This window comes from Sesamum indicum, linkage group LG5, assembly GCF_000512975.1.
Source record: "Sesamum indicum cultivar Zhongzhi No. 13 linkage group LG5, S_indicum_v1.0, whole genome shotgun sequence".
Taxonomy (NCBI): domain Eukaryota; kingdom Viridiplantae; phylum Streptophyta; class Magnoliopsida; order Lamiales; family Pedaliaceae; genus Sesamum; species Sesamum indicum.
In genome coordinates, this window is record NC_026149.1 from 11,887,266 (window position 1) to 11,890,048 (window position 2,783).

Below are 2,783 nucleotides of genomic sequence, written 5' to 3' on the forward strand. Positions count from 1 at the left end.
TGTGCAATTTATTTTATAAATATGCTACTATTTACATCTTAATGTAAGTAACCAAAAAAATTAGACAAATATATAATCTCAATAGTAACATTATTTAAATAATAAAAAGTATTGGACCAATATTTTCAAATAATATAATTTTTACATCATAATCTAAACAATCACAAAAATTAGACCAATAGTTAATCCCAATAATAGTATTATTTAAATATTAATGTAAATAACAAAAAAATTAGATCAATATTTCCAATAATAAAAATTTTAAGAAGTAATGTAAACAATCAAAAAAATTACACCAATATTCCTAATAATAATGTTTTTACATAATAATGTCAATAGTAAAAATATTAGACCAATTTTTTCAATAATAACATTTACATAATAATATCAATAATCACAAAATTAGACCAATAATCCCTATAATAATATTATTAACAAAGTAATATCAACAATAAGAATATCAAGGTAATATTTCAAATTAAAATACAATTACATAATCAATAGAAATAGAAAACAAATTGAGGACAATATTTTCAATAATTAATAATTATTTAAAAATGTATAGTTCTTTGGTAACTGCGTACAAACAAATCACGCATGCCTTTCTTGTTAGCCCATTCATTGAATTTTGCCCGTAGAACTTGTTATGTTTATCCATCTTCATCTGTCAACAAAATATAATGTTAATAGATTAAAATGTATAAATGTAACGAATACTACAATAATAAGTTCATGTGATAGGGTAAACAAGCTTAAATCAATACTTGGTCCGTTTGTATATATGCAGAAGAGAATTATACATTTTAAATAATTAATGAGTACAATAATCATAACTTCATGATAATGTTTTCGATGTTTAAGAATTAGAATATGCTTTTTTATTTAAATATTAATGTCAATAACCGTAAAATTTAGACTAATACTTCTGAATAATTTGTTTAGATCTTGTTTAGTGGTATGCCTCCTATACCACATGGTCGTGCTCGTGCCCCGCCACTTCTACCATTTTTGTGGGATGCTTCCCAATTTGGGAAGCAGTTCTTCAACCACCCACACCACCTGACACGACTGCACCGTACCCCGCCTCGTAGGCTCCAGATGACGCTGAAGCATCTGGAGCTGGACCGACAACGGAAGAGAGGATATAGCAATCTGTCACCCCGGCGGTTGCTCCACCACTACCATCAGCACGCCCAGTACATCAGCCTCGATGACGCGAGGTAAATTTGTTTAACAATTTTTTTTACTATTATTTTATATTAAAAATGTCTAATATAGCATGTAATTTTAAATCTGACCGCCACTTTCACGAGTGCATCAATGCAGTCGTGACGGGGACATTTTCCCCACCTGTCGCCATATCTGAGGTAGGTGCCGCCAGAGTACGAGCATTTCTGGTTTGACAGCGCAAAGGTAATCAATTTTAAATTAATTTTGTTTTATCTAATAATCTCATTATTTAATGAATTTTACTAATGTTTTATATAATTTTATTATTGTAGATGACCTACTGGTGGGACTGTGACGATGAGTTAATGTTCTTGGTTTTCAACATGTTGGTCGATAAGTGAATCTGGAAGATATTTTCTATCACCCTATCCAGCCTCGTCAGGCCACTCTGGCTGGCCAACAAGATTTGGCTCCAGCTCCAGACGTACTGGGCCAACGTGGACTTCCAGCGGGAGTCCTCAAAGAATAAGGCAACCGGGCGGCGAACTCTACGGTGTCCTCAATTGTGTATCAGGGGGAGGGGGTCGTCCTCTCTATCGGCATACAAGAGGAAGTTGGTAAGTAAATAATATTTAAATGCATTACCATTATTTTATAAACAAGATGCTAAATGTTTTTTCTTCTACATGAGGCAAAGGTCGGTCGCCCCCCAAGTAGATGGAATTATTGGAGATGTGCTACAAGAAAAAAGTAGACGGTGGCTGGAGTGGGCCGAGGGCGTTGGAGGTGGCAGTAATAGATACATTATTAATATTATTTTCTTAAAAAAATTAATTCTTGCTTAAAAGTGTTTATAATTTTGTTTGTTTTGCAGGAGACGTTCCAGAAGCTACTAGAGGATAGTCAGCCTTAGAGGGGTGGATATTCCAGAAGCTGCTTTATTTTTTGCAATATCCAACCCTCTAGTCTTTGTTATTGTTTTAGCTTTTTTAAGTGTCTATTATACATATATATATATATATATAGGAATTAATGGATTCAAATGTGTCAATTGATTTTTCTTTTCAAAATATTTGAAAGTGATATGTTCTGTGGTGGCAAAGAACTATATAAATTGGTGCAAAAAATTCTTACACACATTAGTTTATGTGTATAACTTTAATATAATTGCAATTCAATTTCAAACATAAATTACTAGACCGCAGTTCATCAATGAAATCCAGTCCTCCAAGTGTAATCAATGACATTAGTCTATACCTATCTTTATATACCAAACCATTAATTACATCTTTCAGATTAAAACACACCTACCACATATATTTCGCTCTAATATCCAGCCTTTGAAACCGAATTCCAAACCTGTGGTTAAAAGTATTGCCAAATTTTAATAAACACAAAATGATTGAACTTGCAAGAAAGGAATGCATGATTAATTTTTCAGTTTTGAGTATCAATTTTAACTTCATCACTACTTTAAGTTTTTCAATTTTAGTCAGAAACTGTAGTTGTATACAAAGAAGTAAAGACAAATGGTTGATTACAATACAACAATATGTACAGATTGATGAACTCTTTAATTAATTTTCATAAATGTTGTCTCATTTTTTTTTTTT